The sequence below is a fragment of the Stegodyphus dumicola genome, chromosome X1 (genome assembly GCF_044657685.1).
Source record: "Stegodyphus dumicola isolate Sdum_Otavi_A_Nest chromosome X1, ASM4465768v1".
Lineage (NCBI taxonomy): Eukaryota > Metazoa > Arthropoda > Arachnida > Araneae > Eresidae > Stegodyphus > Stegodyphus dumicola.
The window spans coordinates 22,208,505-22,234,513 of NC_140780.1; the positions used below are offsets into that span (position 1 = coordinate 22,208,505).

At 32.7% G+C, this 26,009-nt stretch overlaps 1 long non-coding RNA gene across 4 annotated transcripts in view; it reads right to left on the reverse strand.

The window, feature by feature from the left end:
• Positions 1 to 372: 372 nt before the first annotated feature.
• LOC118179988 (uncharacterized) overlaps positions 373 to 26,009 on the reverse strand; it is a 53,787-nt gene continuing 28,150 nt past the window's right edge. For 3 of the 4 annotated variants that reach the window (XR_015038377.1, XR_015038378.1, XR_015038376.1), the window contains 3 exons: positions 24,102 to 24,272; positions 14,364 to 14,500; positions 373 to 596 (listed from right to left, as the gene is read on the reverse strand). This is a non-coding gene — a long non-coding RNA (uncharacterized LOC118179988). The remainder of the gene's footprint in view (positions 597 to 14,363; positions 14,501 to 24,101; positions 24,273 to 26,009) is intronic. The other variant, XR_015038379.1, reaches the window with a different exon arrangement.

Consider the following 26,009-nt stretch of genomic DNA (forward strand, 5'->3'; position numbering starts at 1 on the left):
GAATATTTTATCTGATACAATTAATTCACATAATGATTTATAATCCCTCACTTTATGCAGCTGACAATAATACTCAAATGTAGCACTTAATCTTGAAGCAAATTGTACATAACTCTCTGAATGTAATTTTTGTGCTCTTTGAAAACTGTTTAAACACTCTTGTGGCGTTGGTTGAAATTCTTTCAACATTATCGTCTTAAGCTTATCATAACTGTGCAAGTCTTCCTCAGTCAAATAAACCATTAAATTATTCGCTCTCTCACCCAGAATATTTAAAAGAATTTCCAATTTTAGCTCATCGGGCACACTTTTGGTTTTAAACGCTTTCTCCAGGGACTGGAAAAAAAGATTAAATGACTCAACTCTCGAAGGTACTGGGATACACAGCGTTTTAATACTCTTAATTAAATTTTCTAAACTGTCCTTTGACGATTCTGCTGTCAAAGACGACATATTCTGAGACAACTCCTTTCGCATATTCGCGATTTCAAGTTCTTTCTCCAATGCGCTAGTTTGATTTCACTGGGCCAAGATGTTACCAAAACAGGCAGTGGGCTTGGTCGAGGCGAAAGCTGTGGCTTCGCTGGGTATTTCATCTAAAACAGATTAACAAATTAGAAATAGAAACATTGCTTATACAGAAAATATGTTGTTTACTCAAAATAAAAAAAAGAGCAACTTTATATTAATGTATAATATGAGGAAAAAACTCCAATAAAACTTCTGCTAAAAGAGCAATTAATTTTAAACACTCAAAAGCAATTAATAGCAATTCATTTTTAAACACTGAAAAGCTGCAAAAACTTTAAAACATGGTTTCTATCATAATCAGCTCCCTATCAAAATGCAATTCACAAGCTTGCTCTTAACATAGCAATGCATTATAAGATATGAATCATTTTAAAAGAATACTGATCTAACACTTACTGCATTTTAATATATCCATATTTATAATATGGTTACATATTATAAGAATACAGAAAGAAATAGAATAAAAGAAAGAAAATAGAATTTTCTCTTCGTAGCAACATATATACATATATATATATATATCAAGAATGATTCATAAGTAAGGTTGCCTCTCACTTGGAATTTTGATACAAAATTTCTACCATCTGCTTCTGGCAATTTGTAAATCTCAGGTGTACATGAACTTAAATTTCATTTCATTGTCAAACTTTAATAATAACATTCATCAGTGATGAGTACTGTGCTGAGTTCTGCATAAAATAGCTAATGGTAATAAAACTTTTCACTCTTAAAACTGCACACTAATCAAAATCCATGAATATATGATAGCTATTTATGGTGAACATTATATCGATGCACAAGCAATACATCCACAGAATCAGGCCAAAGAGGAGGACCTCTTTTTAAAAAGTTATGATAATGCATGGCCACAAAATTGTCAACAAATGATGATGAAAATAACAAGCCCATGAAATGAAAGGAACCAAAAAAACAGCTAACATGTTTGGAAAAGTGTGTAGTACTAAATTATCCCACTGATGAAAAAACAAGCATGGACTGTATAAGAGAAACATTTTTATCCCATTTTGATACCATTTTCATTATTTTACTTTGTTAAACTAACAATACGATTAGACTTACTTTTCAATTTTCATTTGCATATATAGATATATATATACACACACCCTTTTACAAAAAAATCAAAGCACCAAGAAGGACTTTTGCAATCGTGACGAAATTTCGTATGCAAAATCATCTTCACCCAACGTGCAAATAATCAAAGTTTCAAGGCAAATGAACAGGAATTGCAATCACAGTGCGCATTTCTAGTGCACAATTCACAAAGTATAAAACCAGTAACAGGGCAGAAAATTTATCCTTTTTTACTGCTGCCATTGTAATTCCATAAAGAAGCAACTAAAGATGCCATTAGGATGATATTGAAGACCTTACAGACAACTAAACAACTTCGAACGTGGTCGCATTGTAGGATTGCGTGAAGCTGAGTGGTCAGTGGTCATACTGAACAATAGGCCGCCACCTGCAATGTACAGACAAGGCTGTACAAAGATGTTGGCAGCAATGGTTGCTACAAGGAAATTGCCGACGAAATGAAGGCTCTGAAAGGCCAAGGAGCACAAATGTGAGGCAAGATAGGATAATTAATAGCCAAGCCTGAACCACCCCAACAGTATCACTGTCGACTAATCAACACACTACAGCTACATCTATATCACTTGTGGTACCATCCACCATCTCACGACGCTTGTCTGAGGCAGGATTATGCTCACAGAGGCCTTTAAGACATTTGCCTTTGACCCCACAACATCAGCAGAGTCGCATGGAGTGGTGTCGCAGCTGATCATCTTGGCTCCCATCACACTTACATCGTATAGTGATCAGCGATGAATCCCGCTTCACTCTTGAAGCAGATGACCTTCGTGTTTGGAGAGGATGAGGCCAGCAGTCCCAATCAGGCTTTGTTTTACAAAGGCTGATTGGGCTCCTGGTGTGATATGATGGTGTGCAGCACTATTTCTTAAGACAGCAGTCATCTTTAGTCATCCTCTGTACATCTTTAACAGCTCAACGATATGCTATACCATCCTGCAGCCAGTTGCATTACCCTTCATGGCAAGCCATGCTGGGGCCATTTTCGAACAAGATAATGCCAGGCTACATACCGCTCGTATATCTCTGGACTGTCTCCGTGCGGTTGATACTCTTTCTTGGCCAGCAAGGTCATCAGACCTTTCACCAATCGAGCATGTCTGGGACATGATAGGCTGCCAAATTCGAGCTCTACAAAATATCACAGATCTGGAGCAACAACTGATGAATACCTGGCAGAATGTGTCGCAGGATGACATTAGGAACCTCTACCATTCCTTGCCTCGACGACTTCATGAATTTAGGCATGCATTGCCGCCAGGGGCGGTTCGACCAACTACTAATTTGAACAATCAATGGGTGCTTGTGAGCTGTGAACAGGTACTATGACCTTGATTTATTATCTGTGTCATTTTATTAACATTTTATTAACATTTAACATTATCATTTTATTATTTGTGTATGAGCTGTTCACATATTCAATTTTATCAAAAACAACCATTACCTTCATGGTGCTTCGATTTTTTTGCAAAAGACTGTGTGTGTATATACAATTAACCGGAAATTCATTAATTTCCATTCACTAGTTAAAATATTCAAAATTTTAACAGACATTTTCACTCACAGAAGAACTCCGCAACAAACGTCCCTCCAGCATTCCCAGTCCCCAAAATAGCTTCCCTAAAGTTTCATCGCCTGTAATAATTCAAAGTATCTCCACTGCCGATAACGGTATTTCAAAATTTTGGACACACACCCCTTCTGAGTCAGACACAGAAGAGAACGCTTTACTGACATCCCACTAGAAAGAACTTAAGTTAATTAATGCATTTTCTGGCCTTTTACATTTTCATGTACATTTCACATGTTACTTTCTTATTATATATATTTCAATTTTTCAACTTTTATTTGATTTGTTTTTGCAAAGATAACTTAGTTATGTTTCTTATTTTTCTTATGTTTACCTCAATTACTTTGAGTTCTATTTCATAATTCCAGTTTACTACTGTTTATTATGTCGGGGGACATTTACTCAAGTATCTTGTAAATTTCACTACATAAATTGGCTATTCACTCAAAATTTCTAAAGAATCTTGTATTAGCGAAAATGCTTCATTCAGAATGAGTTCTGTGATACTCTACTCTGGCTATAATCCCATCACTTCACAGAACTACAATTTTGGCATAACTTAATTTGCCAGTTTGACATCATCATTCTTACTTCAGTAAAAGCATTTATTAATTATTGTCCATTGAACGGGAGTTGGTTTGTTCCCCTTGAAAAGTCAACTAATTTCCAAACAAAACCAATAATTACTTGTTTTTTACTTTCTTTTTCAAAGTTGGAAATTTTGTTATTCATGATTTAAACTGAGTCCCCTTAAAAAGTTTTTTTCATGATTTACATTCAAGTTCCTTTAAAACACAATTTTTGGAATTAAACTTCCTACATATGGGTTTCCTCTTTTTGATACATTCTACTAAATTTATACTAGGAGATAAGATAATCAATATTTCTTCAGTAAATAAATTATTATCATCTTACTTTGCAGCTATTGCGCAAGTATTAGAAAAACTTGTTTTTGAATTCAATGAATTTTGGGTCATTCAATATACAAGTATATATATATATAACATAGTATGTGAGTGTGCATTTTCTCAGTAATTAAAATTACTGAGAAAATACTCACAGCTCCCTCAGAGAAAATAAAGTGCAATATCTAACACAGTTGTATATGCTCAGTTTATACAGAACTTCAGAAATTATAGCATAAATATTTACACTATATACATTTCTAATCACAAGCTTCTAAAAATTCCTGATTTATGACGAAGAATCTACCAACTACTTATATACTTCTCGCTACAACAAGAAGCATGCAAAGGTTTTAATAAGTGGCCACAGATCAATAATTTTCATATCAAAATTAAGGACTTCCTCAAATGACTCCCATTCTTTTGAGTGATCCAATAAGTGATCCAACCTACACACAATGGAACAGCAGGAAACACAAAACTCCAGTACTTAAAACAGTCAACTTGTTCATTATTGTTCTATTACTATTGTCTATTACTACTGCATTACTACATTATTATTATATTACTATTGTATTACTGTTATCCCTTTACATAGTGTTTCTAATTGGCATTACTACTACACATTATGTGCATATGCACTGTAGTCCTAATCACTCCCATATCTTACTGAGGTATAGGCATGACACAAATTTCAAACCTAATAAATAAATCCTTCAGCTGTTGCATTTTGGATGGCCATCACGTATATGTAATAAGGACAAACCTACCACATTCTGTGGCTACAACATCTACCTTTGATTAAAATACTCTCATTTAATATTAAAAACATAAACAAGTTAATAAATTTTATTCCCATGTTTTAAAGCACACACAAATTAGTGCATAACAATATAGTTTTTAATATCATATGGCTGCATTTCTTATTATTTACTCACTACAACTTTACACCTTGCACTAGAAAATTGGACAATTCTATATCTCCCGTTCTATTGGACAGATTGTCTAAATTTAACTTGCAAGTCTCGAAAGGAATCTTGGGATATATATTAGATTTATAAACAGCATTGTTCTAATATAGGTATTTTGACACAAAATTGGACTTTTTCTGAAATAGCATACCAATTCTTTTTCCATATTTCGATTCTACAGCTCAAATTATGCCATAGTGCCAAGTTTTGTAAAAATCGCACAAGTGCTCTTTAAAAAATTAGCTCTCAAAATTTTAGCTCCTCCATGTTAATTGAATCTGGTTATATTTATTAATATCTATTTCTTTATCTTTTATGTTATTTGATTGTTCATTTCACATTTTGAAACTTAGGTTTATTCCAAATAAAACATCAATTTTTTATGATTTATTTTTAATATTGGTATTTCAAAATAATTTTTATAAATTTTTTGAAAAAAATTTTGAATTACAACCTATAAAATTTTTACCATTATCTTAAAGTAGATGTATTTCTAAGCATACCTTTAAAAAAATTAGTTTTTTGTTCCTAAGCTATATGTTATATTTATTAATATCTCTTTCTTTATCAAACTGGTTTGATTCTTCATTTCACATTTCGAAACTTAGGTTTATTCCAAATAAAACATCAATTTTTATGATTTATTTTTAATATTTGTATTTCAAAATAATTTACATAAATTTTTCAAAAAACATTATCTTAAAGCATCTACATTTTTAACATTATCTTAAAGTAGATGTATTTCTAAGCATACCTTACAATAAATTAGTTTTTTGTTCCTAAGCTATATGTTAATTTACATTTTGGCACGTTTTCAAGTTTGGCATATTTGTTATTAACTATAATAATACCAAGTGTGGTTTATGCACTTTGATAAAATTATTTGAAAGAATAAACAATGTTCCCTTTTTTTTTCATTCGTGCACAGTGAAAAGGAAAAGAAAACAGGTTTCCATAAATTAAAAAGTTTGACAAGTGAATTATTCTTGGCACAAACTGAAAAAAAATGCACCAAAATAAATTTTTAAGTTTCTTCATAGATTTTTCTTACCAAAAATTGCAAAATTTAATATCTAGGCATAATTTGAGCCGTAGAATCAAAATATGGAAAAAATTGGTATGTTATTTCAGAAAACGTCCGATTATGTGTCAAAATACTTGTGTTAGAATAATGCTATACATAAATCTAATTTATATCCTAAGTCACATTTTCGAGACATGGAAAAGGCAAGTTAAATTTCGACAATTGGTCCAGTAGAACAGGAGATATAGAACTTTTTTTTTTTTTTAATTTTATTTTGCGTCGATACACTACAAACAGCGAATCACTTTTCTAACTGTTGCTACAAAGTATTATCTCCATGTATAATATTTAAAGAAATTAAATAATGAAAAATCTGCATAAATGTATGTATATTTCTCGCATTGTGATAAAACAATACAATGGTACATAGAGCCATCGAATTTTGAATGATGCAATCCTCTTACGGATATCGGCATGTGGAAGACCAAATTTGAAATTTGGAATTTATTTTACTATCGATTTCCTATTTTAACAAATTTTTTTATTAACAAATAATTCCTGTTCCTTTAACAAATTTTTTTATTAATAAACTCAAGGATTTCAAAGTGAGCAATGGTAATGTACAGAAAAAAACATTTTTATTTCCAGCGCGTGAGTCTCTGTATCAGAAATTCTAAGGATATGCTGAATTTAAAACTATTTTGCGATATTGCTGTTAAACTGAATTTTATGGTTAAGTGCAAAGAACATGATAAATAAATGTAATATACAAAATGTTTTAAAAATGCCTCTTTGGATGCAATTTAAAATCTGAAACAATGCAGTTTTTTTTGGGGGGGGGCAAGGTGTACATGTTAGCAACTGGATTTTTCTTGCTTTCGTATTTGCTAACAAAAAAGATTGGTACAAATAAATTTTACATTATGGGTCTTTTGCTTTAAAAATAATTATGAGCAGACTAGTGCAATATGCTTGAGAAAAGATTCTGTACATGCAATGAAATAAAAGACAGTACATCTGTGGCTATGTAGTCAGTATTTCCGCTAGACAACTACAAACATTATTGAACAGCATTTGCACTGAACACAGGAAGAGCAATATTAAAAAAATTAAGGCATATTCTATTAGCCTTTCTACTCTTCTCCATACATAGAGCACAGAAAAGCTCTTATCTTTCAACCTGAGCTACATTTTTTATTGCTTACAGCCACACTCACTATGATTTCTAATAAAAAGCAGCAATTAATAAGAAAAATCACATGGTTAAGATGAAAAGTTCCACAATCTGCCAGAAACATAACCATTCTTATTTTGCATACCATTCTGTAAATGGTAATCCTTAGAATATTATACTACTGCAACCATACTCTCTTTACATATTTCATCTGTCTTGTGTTTGTCTTGTGTCATCTGTCTTCCATTTTAAGCCTATTAACTTATTATTTTTACTTCCTTGTATGAAGTAAAAAGGAAGTATTGTAATTGCAAAAAGCTTCAGGCAGCATATTTCAACGAAAATATCCACTTTGACCGGTTTCGAATGCAATTTAACGATGTTTTTGCGCGATATCTGTACATAAGGACAGAATAAAAGACTCTTTTCCTCCTGAAAAACTGCTTTGAAATGAATTCTGAAGAGAATTTTTCGTGGCGTCTGTACGAACGTATGTACGTACGTGCGTACGAACGTACGTACATATCTCGCATAACTCAAAAACGAGTAGCCTCAGAACATTGAAATTTTGTATATAAGACTACTATAACATGTAGATGTGCACCTCCTATTTTGGTTTCAATCCAAACGTATATAAATATATTTATAAATATATCCACTCTGTTACCCGGCTCAGTGATCTCAGTTTCTTTACTCTTATATGTTTGTAAATTGTACATTTTTTGCTTTAAAAATGATTGAATTATGTTGTTTTTATCTTCCGGTTAAGGGTTTTATGCCTTTAGTAAATCTGTATGCAATATTTTTAGAATTATCAACAATTTTAAAATTGTTTAAGTGCCGCTAAGCCTAATTTGATGGCGGCCATTGATGTTTACATTTGAAACAGGAGACTAGTGGATTTGTTGCCAATCTAGAGAAACTTAGCTTCGCAACAACAAAGATAACGCATTCATTTATTATTGCCAATTAAATCATGCTTAATCCTTTCTTGAATTTTTTCGAGGAAATAAGTATTTAAGATTTACTTCGTAATTTTTAATACAGATATTTTGAGTTTTTATGTATTTTTGCCTTGTCGCGAAGTGAGAATTGAATTAATTGAATGAGAAATACTCAATCGTCTGTGAAAAACTGTTTCTTTTTTGTTTTGTTTGCTTAATTTCTTTTATACATAGTTCTAGCTTTATTATAGTATTTGAATAGAACATGTGGCAACGATTAGATAATTCTTTAAATGATTTAAATTTTGTGCATTCAGAGTTATAATATGAACGAAATATAAGACTGTTAAGTAAACCTAGCGCCAGAGTGTCGCTATGGTAAACAAAGTGAATTTTAAAGAATGCATTTATTCTCTTGTGGTTTATGCGCTGTCGGCGAAGTAGGTTTAATTCAATCTAATAAGTTTAAATAAAATGCACGAAAAAATGCGTATAATTTAATATTCCGTACAAGGAAGTCGTGTGGTGTACACATCAGATTTTTTAATTATGAAGAGATAATGACAGACATGAATCAATGCATAACTTGGAATTGAACTTGTAAATGCATTAGCCGTCACAGCCTGTACTACATACCTGCATCTGAACATCACTAAAATACAATTATGGATGATAAAATTAATGCACAGTAAAGGAAACATCACACTGAAATGAAATTTTATTTAAGTAATGATAAAGACAACTGACAGATACTACAACAAAATAGTGTAGTAGGACAATTACAGAAATGTGTGAAACATGCAGTCTGATCCTTTCCAATAATGTGTTGCTCCACATCACGCTGTGATACATGCTGCAATATGCTCTGGCATGGAGCTAAAAATATGACAGATATTACCCTGGAGCAGATGGGTTCTCATCCATTCAATAGTGCATTCCAAATGCTGTATAGTACAGAACAGCAGCAGATACCATTTCAAATGGACACACAACGGGACTTGACAGCAGACACATCCATAAAATGTGCAAGTCATGGAAATGCTTGGATATAGATATAGGCAGTCCTGGGCAACCTAATTCTGTGCAGTCAGGCATTATGTTGCTGGGGTACTGCAACCAGAATGACAGTCCATACTGTCATAGGTTCTAATGGACATATCTCTGGGCTATCAACATTTCACATACCATTTTTACTGCAGATTGTCTATCACAGATCATGGCTCTCCTTATCATAATACACTGTGGGGGTAATTATGTACTATGCAATCTATCACTTTTACTTAGTTATTTCTTAAATGGTGGCACTAAAACTCTATTTTAAAATTTAATCATTTGATAAAATGGCAAGAAATAGAAAGATCAAAATAACAACAAACTTTAGCGCCACCATCTAAAAAAACTAATAAATAACTAAAAGTAGTAGACTACATGATTAGGCACTGTAGGAAGTATATTATTTGGTATCAAGATTATTATTATGCCATTACTCAGAGACCTCCATACTCAGAAACAATTATCATCAGTCCCCAAGATGCAATAGTACTCAATGCTAAACACCCCACATTACCAGATTGTGGCATTTCATGTTGCTTTAGGCTGGCACCATTGCGAACAGAGCTGTCAATGTATCAATATTAAAAGCAGCACATGTTAGCAATGTCAGGATCACACATTTCGGTCATAGGAAGTCAGGAAATGATCTGTGGGGAAGTAGAAGCTGCTAAATGTGCCAGAATGGTGAATTAGGTCACTGTGGTATCTGTGGTTAATTGGTTCACTGTAGTCACTGTCACATGCCTGACACATGATCTTCACTGTAGTCACTATCACATGCCTGACACATTATCCTTTGATTTTCCGTACTAATTGTAAAATCAAAATTGTTTGCCACTTGACAAAATTTCTGTGTCACTTAGCCTATTTTATAATCAAGTTTCACTTCAGTTGTCGAGTTTATATCTTATCTGGCAACTTTTTTTCAGTTTAAAAAAAAAATTAATTCAGTAAAGTTAATCATATTAACTAAATTGTGATCATAACAGACAATGTATTTTTCATATTTTTGCATACAAACAGGCAGAACTCCGGCAAATTGGAAACAATATTTAAATTATAACATTAACAGTGATAACATTAAGCGGCGCCTACTGTATATAATGTACAAGGTACTCAAAAAAGTTCTTGCCATTTCTGATATGACATTGGACGAGTGAACCCCAACATAAAAATAGTCGCCAAACCTGGCGATGAAGTGTTTAGGATGGGAGTCCGGACATTGACCAGGAGTATAAAAAAGCATTGCATCGGTACTTCAAACATAACTCACACAGTGACTGATTGAAATAGATGCGTCAAAGGAGTTGGAGTTGTTTGCTGCATGATTTTAAAGTGGGCCTGACAGCAGCAGAATCAAGATCGCCGAATTCGCCAGGCATTTGGGGATGATGCCGTTTATGAACGAACCACTTGGCAAGGGCTCCAGAAGTTCAGGTCAGGGGATATGCCTCTTAGTGATGCACTGCACAGCGGTCAGCCACAAGCGACGATCAGGCCCTGAGAGGAGCCACAGAGAATGGCAGTAACTAAACATGTGATGAGCTTGCTGCATACTTCCAGGTATCTGATGAAATGATCAGACCCCATTTGCACCACACAGAAAAGGCATACAAGCAGAGCAAGTCGGTACCCCACTCACTGTCCGATTCAAACAAGCAACAGCATGTCGCTGCCTGTTTGGCATTGCTTACTCGGCACCACAATCCATCCATATTTGATCGAGTGCTCACCAGCGATGAAAGGTGGGTCCAGTATGACACACCCAGGCATTCCAGGTATTGGTTGTCACCACAGGACCCTGTGCCTTGCATTGAGAAACCTTCTCTCTGCCTGCACAATATCATGCTTTGTATCTGGTGGACTAGTCACCAAGTGGTGCACTACGAGCTCCTACCAGTGGGCCAAACCATCATGGCAGGCCTGTACTTGCAGCAATTGGAATGTGTGTATGAGGCACTGCATTGGTCAGTCGTAAGGGTGTACTCCTCCTCCATGACAATGTGAGGCCGCATGTGACTCAGGAGGCCAGGGACACCATCCAGCAACTGGGCTGGGAGACACTACCCCTTCCACCATACTCCCCAGATCTCGTGCCAAAAGACTACCACCTTTTCTATTCCCTAGACAACCATATGCATGGGAAATCCTTCAACAACCAGCCAGGCCTCGATAAGGCCCTCATGGGCTTCTTTGCATCCAAGACTCCTGAGTTTTACTGCAATGGCGTCGCAAAGCGAACCACTCGTTGGCAAAAGGCACTCAATACCTATGGTAATTACTTTGAGGATTAGCGACTTTTTCTTTCTGACTGTCCAAAACAGCAAGAACGTTTTTGGTTACCTTGTAAATGTAAAAAATAAAATTAGAAAAAGTGCTAAATTTCAAGTTGCATACTAACTGGATTCATACTTAGATTGCTGACTGTGTATGCTAAGTGTGAATTGGAGTTAACATAATCTTTCCAGATAAATATATTGTGTTGTTCACTAAAGGTATGCAAATTCTCTATGACTTGTGGATCTACTAGTTCTTGATTAAGACACTCTGATTGATCAGGAACAACTAGTGACGGGAAAGACTTCTAGCTTTGTTGATTAGCCCAACAGATGAATGGGTTTGTTTATTGCATCCCTCATATTGAGAGGACATAAAAAAAATGGTTTATAAAAAATACTTTCAATTACTTTCTATGGTTTAAATATATTATCGTTCAGAGCAAATTTTTTCATTTGGGATGCTAAAGAGCTGATGAATTAATAAAAAACATAACAATTAAATACAACAATGAAGTTTGTATCTAAAAAACTGTTTATTTAAGATCCCCAAAAAAGATAATTTATACTTGAAAAAACAAAATAAAGAAGTATAAAACATATGAGCAATTTGTTTTCTGAATATGTCAGGAAGCTTTCACATAATGATATTAAAAGTCTCATAATAATATCATACATAAAGGAATTAAATTTTTTAATTTATTGTTTACAGCTTATTTGATCTCCAGTACATTACTTTGAATAAGTTGTTGTTTCATTCTAAAATTTTCATCATCAGAAATTAGTTACCATGCACAGGAAACATTTCCAAAGTGAATTTAGAAGTCAAACAATAAAAATCAGCATTTTATTTGCAAATTTTCACATGACTAGTTTTAATGGTTTTACTGAACCCTCAGCTGCCAAAGCGCAAATGAATGAGATAAAATATAGTGATTTTTTTTAATGTGAACTGCCTCTAGATAAAACATGGAAAGTGATTTTTGGATCAACAATGCTGGGCAACAGAGGACTTCTGATTTTCCTTTTCCCTAACATATGCCTCATGTTCTTTAAAGCAAAATTTTAAGGCTCTCTTAGTTTGACCAACGCAAATTAAGCCACACTGGAAAGGAATCCTGTAAATACCCCAGGAATTCATATCCAGAAAGGAGTCCTTAAGTATGGAAATCGGAATTTTATTGATAGGAGAATAAACTACCAAAAAGTTAAATTTCTGTAAAATATGTGCAATTTAATAGCTAACTAATGGAAAGAAAGTAATGACAACAGAATTCTTATAATCTTCTAAAGCAAGAGTATGCCTTTTGTTGAGATGAGAATTTTTTTTAACTGCTTGGTTAATAATGTTGGGTGTAAAGCCCCTGTCAATAGCTACTACTTTTACATAACTTAGTTCTTGATCAAGAGCCAATTTGGAGGAGTAAACTTGAAATGCAAGAAAAACAAAGGAATAAAATGAAGCTAACCTTTGTTTAGTCGGATGACATGATTTTGAAGTGTGATGGAAGGCAAACCGATTAAGGTTTACGGTAAACAGCAGTACTGAAGTTGGCTGTGTAACGTGTGACCAAAATGTTGAGGAACGGAAGAGAATTGCATCTCTCAAGTTCAAAAGTCAAATAAATAGCAAGATCAATGGAATTCATTATTGAAAGAACTTTATTTAAATCGTCTTTATTACTGCCAAACAGGGTAAAAGTATTGTCTATGTAGCAGAACCATACTGGTAAGTTTCAAGTTTCAAATAATTTTGTTTCATAATGATGCATGTAGATATCAGCCAGGATGGGACTAAGAGGGCTTCTCATGGCTAATCCCTCAGTTTGCTTGTAATACTTATTTTGGAAAACAAAATGCATTTGTTTCAAACAGAGTTGAGTAAGGGAAATTAGCTCATCAATTCTGATGCAGGAGAAATGAAATTCATGAAGTCTGGTTTCTAGACATTTTAATGCACCCTTCACTGGAACATTGGTGGCCATGTTTGTTCGGCATGTTATTTTAACCTAAACTTACATAGTATTAGGAAAATAAAGCTGTGCATTTAAGAACAATTGTTAAATCATCCTGTGGCACCCCGACTTCCTTGATTTAAACAAAAATAAAAAAAAAAACTGAACTCATAATTAAAATATCATTAGAAATAAAATATCTTCTCCCTGAAGCTGTTCCTTTGAAAAGTGAACTTAGTTCCCCCCCTTGCCTTTTTTTTTTTAATTCCATGTCACACTCTTGCATTTGGGGACAAAACATTCTTTAACAGTGGGATAGTATGTTTGAAAGCAAAGGGCAGTAGACAGTGTCTTTCCCACTCATGAAAGCAGCAGCCTTTAATTTGTGTAAATATACATAAAAATATTAATTTAGAATATTAAATAACTAATTCCTTTATAATAGTATGTGCAATTTCCCAAACAATATGAAGATGTAAATACATTTGTAGAGGCATTAGGTATTTTTCGAAAGCAGGCAACATGGAAAATTAGCAAATACTTTTGCCAGGAATCGAACCTCGGACCTCTGGAATACCGGCCCAGTGTGCACTAGGAAGTCAGAAGAAATACTTTATACATTAAATAAAATTTTAAAAAATTATGTAATTCTACCCATGATAGGAAACACTAAATATATTCAAAGTCTTTCTTTTAACTGCACTAACACAGTGTTTTGCCCTTGAGAATAACACAGTGTTTTGTTTATAATGAAACAAAACTAGTGTCACTGAAGATATAAAATGTCAGTATTCATTGAAATACCCTATACGTAGAATCACAATGTTTAATTATAAAGAAATATACATACCATCATCAGGAACAGGTACAATAATAAGCTCTCTGTCAATAAATACTATATTATTAGGATGCAGAGCAACATCAACATTCCATGTTTCATAGTAATGCACATAAAATACTTTCAACTGAGGCTGTACCAGGCAGTTCCTATGAAAGAAAGAAATTTCGATAAAACATATTATAACTCAAAGTTCCATGTGTACAAATAAAATTATGCACAATAATAAAACAGTAGCTTACTTTTATCACATAAATCTATCTTTACATAGTTTATACTACAACAATACTTTACCCACAAGGCAGCTCAAGTAAAAGTTAAACGTGGAATTTAATAGCTGGATATGTGGTGCTATGCTTGATAAATCAATCATATTGAGCTTAATAAATCTGTGGTATGTGGTATTATGCTTAGTAAACAGGATTCATACACATTTCTGCCCATAGAAATTAAGTATGTTCATACCATGGATGTAAGAAAGGAAGTAGAGGCCAACCCTGAACTACGAGTGAAACACAGCTCCGAGGCTTTGGTCTCCAGATTGGGTGTTTTTTGTTTACATTCAAAAGCTCCCTTGACAGTGCTTTAATAGTATTTCGACACACAACAGTTCCACACAAATCGAAAAATGGGACACTTCCGCATAAAGAAAACATTCATTGTGTGATGGATAATAGCAGTTTGTGTAGTTTAGTGACATTTATGCAAAAATCAGATCTTGGTTATTTTTTGATAAATAACAACTATTTGTTTTATAAAATTCTAAGCTGTTGAACACCAAAAAAAAATTATAGATTTTTAGCAAAAATGTTATGCTTAAAGAATGAAAAATACCATACGGTACCTTTAAAATTGTACCCGTTCTTCGATACCCTTGATAGAGTATTCACTACTTTTATGTTCCAAATGCCAAATATTATATATATATATATATATATTGTCATTCACATATCATTGTGACATGTACTTTCTAAAAATTTTTAGAAAGGCTTTATAGTTCCTCATTTTAAACTCATCATTTTATTTTTATATAACTGAAGAATAATCACAAAATGTACCCTAAAACATGTTTTAAGTCAAAAGTTTGAAACTTGATGGCTAAATGTAAACATAAAATCATGCATTTTAAATATTTGTAATTAGACACATAAGTCAGGTTAAGTTTTTATTAAATAGAGTAAGGCAAGCAAGGGCTATCTGGAACAGATGCCATCATGAAGGAATTTCAAAGAAAAACTTACCTTTGAGTGGGTAATAAAAATAATGCATGTAATTTTCATTCAAATTATATTTATACATATTTCTTATGTAAAAATGTTGGGTATATACTAAATTATTGTAAATTTACTCGAAAAATATAAAGAATGCACAAAAATTAAAGATTTGCACATGCCAAAAATGAAAAATATGAAACATGTATGGGTATTTACGCTTATGCTTGCAAAAAGCATGTATCTGCCTATAACAAAGTGTAAATATTTTATTAAATTATTTATAAATGCATTTGAAATGAAAGATTCATTCATTCATAAACTTCTGTGAAAGTTACTGTGAAGAAATTTCAGTTATTAAATGTATCTAAATTTATAATAATTATAAATATTATCTAAATATATAATAGACTTAACATTGAATTTTAGACATAAATTTAAATCCTGTTGACAAATACATTTATAAAACTATTTAAGCACGAATTTTTCGTACTCGAAAGCAATCTGTTAAAAGGTATTGTACAGCAAATTTTATGAGATGTGTACTTAAGGAAGTAATAAAGAAAAGTTTTAGAATATGTATTGTTGAAATTAAGCTTAAAAAAAATCTTGTAAAATTAAAAGAATTACTCCCTTACATTTTATAATATCTCATTTACAAGTTTTAAATAATATTTGAAAAAAAATCCTTTTTTTATTCCCTTTCAGAAATATTCAGAGAAAGTTAAGTACATGGAAACCAGCACCGATATTTAATGTAATTTCACTACTAAAATAAAAGGTCCTCTCATTTGAAATGGACCAAATAGAGCATTAATTATAAATTGATTTAGATTTTTCAATTTAAAAGATGCCTCAGAAGCTAAAAAATCATGTCATATTTGAGAAAGTATTTTAGGAAGAAGCACTAAAAATAGAAAAGAAATAATGCATAATTTTAATATTAATAATACAATAAACTTTGATCTTAATTTTTGTAATCCTTAATTGAATACCTTAACATTTTTTCTAATGTAATTAACAAAAACTTGTGAAAATATGTCATTCAAATTAAACTGTTCTGTGATAAGTATAGCATTTAATTCCGTTCAGAATGAAATGTTGTTTAAAAATGTGTTCTTTTCACATACTTAGGAATATGAAGTATTGTAGAAAAAGAAAATATATACATTTTTATGTATATTTACGATGTTATTACAAAATATTTACATCCGATCATGTCAAAACCCATTGATCTAAATGGTAAGTCACTGAATGTTTTGGTCACTATAAAGGGATCGCCAGTCCTTCAAAGCAGTGTATGGAGAAAATTGGTTAGGGCCTCTCCTGTTACTTCTTACTTCCATGGTTCATACACTTTTCTGCATGTTAAGGATTTTAAGGACCATTAATGAAAAAAATTAAGGACCTATCAGCAAATGAGAACTAAATAAATTAAATTAAACATATTATTTATGCCTGAACTTCACTTTTGTAATAAAATTCTAAGAGTAAAACAGATCTGTAAGTAGGATGTATTATTATTAAAAATAATTTACTGAGTCGCCCAGATGGTATAGTGGTTAGGGGAGCCTATTACAATACCGAAGGGCCCGGGTTCGAATCCCAGAGATGATATAGATGTTCATAAATGCATAGTGCGGCACCCTAAATATGCTGCAAGCCAAACATCCTCTCATGTGGATTGGTGGAAAGGGAGAGTGGTGGGAGACACTTGAATCCCCCCCCCCTCCGTTTAGTGAACAAAACCATAAAACTAATTTGAGAATAAAATCAACTAAGTAAAATTTATCAAGTATCATTAAATATTTTACACTTATAATAGATATAAGAAGATTAGTGGCATTTTATTAACATTTTACTAATAGTTAGCTTTATGATGATTTTTTTTTTTTTTTTTTTTTTTTTTTTCTTTTATGTCTTATTTTGTCATGTATTTGCTCAATCTAGAGGTTTTGTAAATAGCAGGCAGATTTTATATCAAACAGCATGTGTTAAAATGAGAAGTAAAATCATAAATCAGCATAATTCTTAACAGAAGACCTAACAGAAACTGTTGCCACTGCTGCTATTTGCCTAGAGAAAGACCTGCTGATCAGAACAGACCTGAATACTTCATGCTGGAATGGTTGGCAGGTTTTGAAAGTTAGTTATGCTCTGTGTGTCTGACATTGTTAGTGTCATAGTTTTGTATAGAGCTCTTGAAGATGTAACCCAGTTAACATACTTCAAGGTTCCAATAAACCACTAAAGCACTGAAGGTGATTATTTGTTTTGTATGTGTATATGTGTGTTGTTTTAAGTCTCACTAGCTGTAAAGAATAAAATTATAATGTATCATTTAAGTTTTTAACCAGTTATTTTATGTTAATTTTCTTTCCAATCAGTCTTGTTTTCATTACCCTCCCAGAATGTAAATTTCCAGCATGCACAATGTTTGAATTAGGTAAAAAGAAGGAAGTATTTAAAGGAAGATTAAGGAGAGTGAAATCGGAGCATTTTTTGCCTGCTTGAAGGTGACGTTGCTAACTTTGATTCTCCAGCAATCAGTATTCTGCGACGTTGAGTTATTCTTGCCATTAGACGTGTTTACGCCTATTTCGGTCAGAGCCAGCTTGCACACCAGTTATACTGTGAAGCCATTAAGCTATAACTAAATTTCTTTAGTTCCAGTTCATCCATTATTTTTTATTTAAGGCCAAAGCTATTGCCTTCTGGAAAACCAAGTTGATGCCGCCTGTTAAACTTTATTTGGATTAATGAAGGGTCTTTTACACCCTTTCCATGTCTCTGTGGTAGTTATAAGAAATAGTGAATATTCACCAGTTGTCTTTTCAAGTTCTGGTCTAATTGTATGCTTCCTAAGAAGGGCAGAACTTATAAGTTATACATTAAATTTTACATTTTTATGCTGTATTTTGTAACCACAGTAAGGAATAATGAAAGGCAATAAGTAATTTTTAACATACAGAGGTAACTTTTAAGGGTCAGCAGTTAGTTACAAATAATTAAATTAGATCGTTGAATACCCTTAGTCATTATCCAAAGCTTTTAAGCTTTTAATGTATGCTACAAAGCATTTATGTTTTGACATAAATTTTTATGCTTAACAACACACTACAAAATATTTATTCATTTCTTTAATTTGAAAACTTCAACAATATACCTATGAGGTTTTACTTGATTTGATAGAAACTAAATATTCCAAAACAACTAACAGATGTGATGCAAGTTATTGATATGTCTGAAAGTAACTACAAAGTCAGATAAAGGTTTAAATAAACTGTTTTTATTTAAAAAAAACTCAGAATATAAATGCACGTTCTTATACTAATAAAAAATCAACTACAGGTCATGATGTAAATAAACAGCAACAGTCAAACTCAAATTAAAAATGTGAACTAGTAGTCAAAGACTATACAGTTTAATTTTAATCCACGCTAGCTCAGAAACTCTATTTTCATAACAAATTCAAATGTTGGCAGCGAAAACACAAAGCTGAGTAATTATAAATTATCAGACCTGGCAGGAACTAAGGAAACGTGCAAGCGAAGGCCAGAAACACACTCTGGCTTACGATCCCAAAACCTCAGTTTAAATACTATCTGATTTATTTGCATTCTGATGAGGAAACAGGGGAAGTTATAATAAAGGCTGAAATTAAAAACAACTGGTTAATTTACATAATAATAATCGCACATATCTTTGAAAAATAATTTTCTTTATGTATTCAGTTTCTTTCTCAATAAGATTGCTCTTCATTTTAAGAGTTTTTGGATTTAATTAAAGATTTCTTTCATTCTAAAAAGCCACGTGTATTTAGAATGTATAGAAGAAACTGCCAATTTTATTTCTTTAGTAATATGGACATTGAGAATAAATATGAAATAATATAAGATTAAAGCTGGTTACAGAGCTGGTGTGGCAGAATTTTTTAGAATTTAGTGACTCACTCAGCAATGAAGTCCAGAAATGGCAAAACTTTCAGAATTTAGGGCAGAGATTACAAATGGAAAAGAAAAATCTCCAGGTGTTTCTTCTGACTCTCAAAGAGAAATCATTTGGAATTGCACACTGATTTTGTATATACTCCTGGAGATCCAAACTGATTTTCAATAATCTCCACACTCTTGAAGATAAAACAAAACAGCTAACTTATTTGCTATCAATCTGAATATCAAAAGCTTATGTTTAAAATTATGAAAGACTTCGGGGGGAATGCATTTCAGACATACAAGGGTGAGTCAAAAAGTTCCCGGAATTTGCTGTAACTGTTATTGAAATATAGGTACATATTTACTTAACCACCTTCAAAGTAGGTTCCTTAGAATATGCACACTTGCTCCACCACTCCTGCCATTGCTGGAAACGATAAACTCATGTTGTGGTGTCTTCTGAAGCTCAGTCGTTGCATTGGTTTTGATGCCTTCTACAGTGTCAAAACGATTACCTTTGAGACCCATTGTGATCTCGGAGAAGAGCCAGAAACCTGATGGTGCTAAATCTAGTAAATAGGAAGGCGGGTGGAGGATTGGAATGTCTCTTTCTGTGAGTCTCTTTCTTTTTCATGTCTGTATAACAGCTGATGTGTGGGTGGGAGGATTGTTGTGATGCAGTGACCATCCTCCCTACCATTTGGCGTGACATTTTCCTTGGACTGCCTCCCTCAGTCTTTTCAAAACTTGCACATAAAAAGTGCCATTAACAGTTCATCCAGCTGGTACAAATCCATAGTGTACCCCACCTTCGTCACTGAAAAACATGATGAGCATCACTTTTGTTTTGGATTTGACATGATGAGATTTCTGGTTGAGGAAAGGTCGTTGTGTGCATTCTGATGACTGCATTCTGACATATTTATCTTCAAATTATCTGGCAGGATAACTTGAATGGATTCATAAACTCATCAATGGTCATTCTTTGCTCTGATCTGATTAGCTCTTTCACTTGCTCAACCATTCCTTCGTTTCTGATTTTCCATCACATTTTCAAAGCTCACATTCTAACTATCACATATACAGTAAGACCTCGTTTAGCGCTGTTTCGGTTTAGCGCTCTTTTATTTCAACCCGAGGATTCCTGGAAATTGTACGCAGCGCTAGGTTTCCAAATAACATATACGAAACAGTGCAGTTGTGTTTCTTGTTTGGTGTAGTGCTGTACGGACACATTTTTATCATTTGAAACATTTGTTGACATTATTGTAAGTATAAATTTATATAATACTACCGTATATACCCGCATATAAGTCAAGATATTTTGGCCAAAAAAAAAAGACTTCAAAGTGGGGGAGTCGATTTATACGCGGGGCCATAAAAAATTAAAAGAATCGGAAGTTCAAAAATTTCTTTGTATAATGCAGTTGTTTTCTTCCCGCACTTGAATTGGACGACTTATCAAATAAGTCACTTACTTGAAGTAATTTCATGACTTAAATTATGTGACGAACTACAGTGGTGGCCAAAATTGTGGACACTTTTGGAAATTTTTATGTTTTTGCCCCTGAAAAATGCGAATGCCTGCGAAATACCCTCTGAATGATTATAAAATCATTTAAAAAATGTTGTATTAGCAACGAACTAGCCGGCATGGAAGATGATACTGTTTTTGAAAGTGAAAATGACGACAAGGGCTGTAGTAGTGATTGTAGCAATACACAGTTCGAGACTGAAAATATGTATAATGACGAGCCAATGACGACAGAAGAGTTCTATGAAATGTTTGGCGAATCTGACCATGAATCAGACGCTGAAGGATTTTGATTTTGTTTATTTACCAATGTATTTTTTATCGTATATTTACTTTTTTTCTCAGATGATTTTGAATAAATGTAGTACTTAAAAAAAAATTTTCGAAGTTTCTCGATCGATTTCGGAAGTGGGGGATCGACTTATACGCGGGTTTCTTATTTTCTACAAATTTTTTATGTCGAAGTGGGGGGGGGTCGACTCATACGCGGTATCGACTTATATGCGAGTATATACGGTATAATGATTAATACAGTGACAAATATTACAATCTTTAGTTTTTATCATGGGTATAATAAAAAACAAGAAAAGAAAGTAACCAGAAAAAGCATTTCACTGGAAACTAAAATGCAAGTGATTAGAAGATTAGATTCTGGTGAACGTCAATCTCAAATTAGTGCTGCATTGAATTTGGCAACTTCAACAATAAGGACAATTCTTAAGAATAAATAAAAAATACTGTCATCGACTACTGCTACTATGTCGAGCTCAGCAACTAGAATTACCCGTTCTAGAAATAACATTATAGAGGAAATGGAAAAATGACTGTCTATATAGATTGATGACGAAATTGAACGCAATATGCTATTAAACCAATCTATTATAATGCCTTCTTGACAAAAAGAGAATTTTATTTGTTTTTATGAGTATATTCGTTTATTCTGTTTTTATTTTTGTAAGAAATAAATGTTTGGTTTTATTTTTATTAAAAAAAACATTATTAAATTTAATATCTAACCAATTTTCTATCCATCTTCCCCTAATCCCATTATTTACATGTTAAGATAGTCTCGTTTAGCGCTGTTTCGCATTACGCTCTACTTTGATGGAATGTATCTCCCGCTTAACTGTATTTTATTCTATTTTACTTCTTGATTCACGGATGGCATTATAGATTCATAGAAAAAACTTTCTTTCCTACGACACACACTTTTGATGCTTTGAGTCTTTGTGAAACAGGTGCTTTTGTTTGGGTACTGTGTATTACATTTTGTGAAATCTTCATTTAGGTAAGTTTTGAAGAAAATTATCACACTTTAACCCTTTGACGCGCGGTGGTCGCACCCTGAAACCACCAATTTTCGAATTTTTTTTCTCCTCTTCTTTCTGAAATTTTTAAGAGAAAATCAATTGGTTACTGATCTTTTACATCTACATAACACAAAATGACTGCAGAATCATATATGTTTTAGGTCTTAGTACTTAAAATCAGATGCCTTTTAAAATTCATTTTCAAAGAAACAAAATAACTTCCTTTTATTAATATAAACAACTTTAAATTTAAAAAGTTATTCATCGCACATCATGATTTCTATCATAAATAATAAAAAATAGCAATAATTAAGCTGCATATATAAAGAAAACTCTCTATATGTATGGCATTTGCTTTGTGGTTTCAGGGCACGACCACTGCGCCACTAGAGCATTGTGGCACAATGCTCTAGAGGCTCGGTGGTCGCGCCTTGAAACCACTGCTCTTTACAATGGCGTTTGCTTGCTTCTCAGATAGGAATGTTTATTTTTACTCGGATATAGATAAGGGGTTTTGAAACCACAGAGTTATTTTATTACTAAACAATACATGCACCCGCCCAGTAAAAAGGTCTTTCTTTTCCAGATAATTTTCTCTCACCTCAGCCCACTTGCTCCCCAAGCTAGAATTGAGATTTTATAAATTATTTCCTGTGGTTTAAATTTAATGTAAATATACTTTGCTATAATTAAAAACAGAAATCGCGTAAAGTTTTATTTAAATCAAAAATATTTTCTGAATATTTTGAGACGAAATACGAATAAAATAAATATGAATGGGAAACGAACGATCCGTAGCAAAGCAAAAAGACCAAGCCCCCCTCTCCCATTAACATAAAAAAAAACACAAATTTCATGTGCCAGCTGAAAAGAAAATAAATAATGCTGAAAATATAACATTGAAACCTAGATCCAAGCAGTGCACATTTTGTAGCAGAAGGAAGAAACCTTCATAGAAGACACATGTGCGAAAAACGGGCAATGTGGGTCTATGGATGTACCAAAATGACAAAACATGCTTTGAACATTGTCACAAAAAATTGTTCTTTGATATTTAAAAAAAAAAACTAAGTCTTATTTTTATCTTTATTTTACTGAGTTTTTTATCCATTTAGCCAAACGTCCTTATCATGTAGATACTTATATTTTCACTGCTATAGAAAAATTACATAAATGTCTATTTTTTAATTTTTTCTGACGATTTACTTTTTAAAATAATGTAAAAAAATTATATATAATGCAATTCTTGCATAAATTTTTTTACAATTCGTAAATTTCGTCATTTATTCGAAACGCGCACGGAGAAAGGCAAGTTTTTTTTTCCTACTACCTAGGTAAGTTTTAATGTTCTAGACGCGTGGTGGTTTCACAGTGCGACCACCACCCACAGAACAATGGGCAAGAGTAGATTTTTTTTAAATTCGTATATTATTTGTCTCTATAATCATAATATTCAATAGCTAGAGTTTTTAGTTAAAAAAATTAAAAAAATAATATCACGCGCGTCAAAAGGTTAACTGATGAAAAATTAAAAACTGACCTATCAAGTTTTATGTGGTTTACATTGTTATACTTTTATGTCATTCGAAAATAATTCTGATAATAGCAACACTGACTTTAGAAAGTAACTAGATATTATTGCCAGGACTAATGGGGGGGTTTTGTATTGCATCTTGTTTCAATATATGGCATATCAACTTCAAATATTAACTTGTATCTAGAAATTTCAAGATGTGTAATACATATGAATTCATACTCGCCTGTGTGAAAGCCAACATTAAAGGGGTGATATTTTTTATAATTCTCTCTCACTCTCTCTCTCTCTATATATATACACACCAAGGGTGGCCAAACTTCAGTATGATAGGAGCCACACAGCAGATTTCAGAAAAATTCGAGAGCCGCACCTGGATTTTTCCAAGTTCCACAAACTAAAAAAATAATGAATATTTGAAGTAAATTAAAACTTTGCATTTTTATGCAATTATTGTGCCTGCAGAAAAAAGCAGAACTTTTTTTCTCCTATTTTGTGTTCAGAAACAACAAATTATAAATTTGAGACTACTGTATGATGTATTTGAGCATTCTTCTTTTATGTAAAAAACAAGCATTTTATTTTAGACTTTTTTATTCCTCTGCTTTCATAACTGTTGTATGTTTTTATTAGAAGTGAACAGAGGAAAATAAAATATGTATTGGTCCTTAGAAATACATATTGTAAAAGGTTTTCCCTTTGAATGAATAAATCACTCATTTTAGAAAACAAATTGAATAGTTTTTCTTAAATTTTAATTTCTACATATTGTTTTAGAAAGCATAAAATAAGTGATAAAGGACAATGCATGAAGCTGATAAACTGTTAAAAACTACTTTAGAATAAGCTATTAATTTTCTTAGGCTTTTGTATGAAAATTAATAACTTTATTTTCCAACACAATTAACGTGAGGGATAATAGACTGAGATCACATCTAACTTTAAATAATTGAACTAATTCATTAGAATCGAAAAGGTATGGTTTTCAAAGATTCAACCCATTTTTTATTCATGACAGCCCTAAGTGCTGCACTGCAGTATAATTGCAATGAAATTTGGCATAATTTTTACGTAATCGGTATGATGTGCATCATTGAGAATTTTCGAAATTATCTCTGGAACTGTCTCGATAATTTTGGACATAGATAACGTACCACTCATAAATCTAGCAATTTTTGTCGTGATTTATAAATGTTTCTTCGGTCACATATTCCATCTGTATACCAGTCAAACTCTTCAGCAATGGCTGTTGAATTTTCAGCTGGTTTCCAAATGCAGCCAAATCAAAATTAACAGTACAGATGACTACTGCAATGAATTTATTTCACAAATACAGATGTAAAATGGAGTTCAGGACTCCAAATTTCTATGGACATACATAAATGTTCAATGTAAAGGATCTTTGTAGCATGGCAGACATCTACATGATTGTTTAAATCCTGAGTTCTTGCCACAGAAGTGTACAGATCCATCTTATTCTAACTTTTAACTGCTGGACCCAGTCAAATGGCTTATCGTTTCATCTTAAAGTTCTGAAAAAATTTCGCCAATTCAGTAGTTTAAAATAAAGCTTCTATTCTAATTGTCAGACTAATGGTTATATAGCTTGTATATCAGACACTAAAGCTCAAATAAAGTTAAGATATTAATTTACAAGACAACGTGAGCCTACAAGCTTTGATTCAGGCCCTCAGACTTTCACTGACTTTTATGGCTTAGCGATGAAAAAAGAAACACAGCTGCTAAGAGAAGTAATAGTGAGATGTAAGCTATAGATCCCAAACGATTTCTGTTAAGAACTCTGTGCTTAATACATAAACTAATGCGGATACTGAGGGGAACCGACAAAACTAGAAATTAAAATAGAGGCAAAATAATTAGGTAACCTGTTAATAAACACAAAACTCCCTACAAGCAATAACATAGCTCGATAATTTGAGCCAACAGAATAGCCTGACTACTGCTTTACTTGCTATTAAATCTTGTTGAGAAGTATGCATAAGAAATCTTCCCTTTCAGGCATTCCCAACAAATAAATTACAAGGTTGTGCGAAGAAAAAGGCTCTAACACATCACTTTTTATTGAGGCATAGAAAATATTTATCTGCAGAGAATTACATATATGTTTCTTATG